Source organism: Penaeus monodon, chromosome 23, assembly GCF_015228065.2.
Source record: "Penaeus monodon isolate SGIC_2016 chromosome 23, NSTDA_Pmon_1, whole genome shotgun sequence".
In the NCBI taxonomy this organism is placed as follows: domain Eukaryota; kingdom Metazoa; phylum Arthropoda; class Malacostraca; order Decapoda; family Penaeidae; genus Penaeus; species Penaeus monodon.
Window position 1 is genome coordinate 16,078,039 of NC_051408.1, and position 378 is coordinate 16,078,416.

Here is a 378-nt window from a genome sequence, read left to right on the forward strand (position 1 = left end):
GGGCAATATATTCCTAAAAACAATCTTCACTTCCAATCACACCACACTTCTATCAAACAAATATATTAAAGTCCTAATCAAAATTACAAAACTAATCTATAGAATACTATCTAACTTCCGAGAATGCATTTAATTACCGTTTCAGAGAACTTGTACCCACATAGAAGCAAAGTGGCCAGTTAACAAATGAGATGATGTGACATCCTATCTTCTCACACAGGAAACACTCCTGATAAAACGCACAGATGTGCCATCTGGTGCTTTCATAACAAACCTCATATCTTCTAAAATTACTGCATCTACAAGTTCCATTCTTCAATTGCATAAGATGAAATAAATAGTTCATATTCACAAAAGGAATTAAATATGACCAAGTTC

The 378-nt window shown here is 33.3% G+C and overlaps 1 protein-coding gene across 1 annotated transcript in view; it reads right to left on the reverse strand.

The window, feature by feature from the left end:
* LOC119587821 (signal transducer and activator of transcription 5B-like) overlaps positions 1 to 378 on the reverse strand; it is a 29,198-nt gene that overhangs the window by 22,356 nt on the left and 6,464 nt on the right.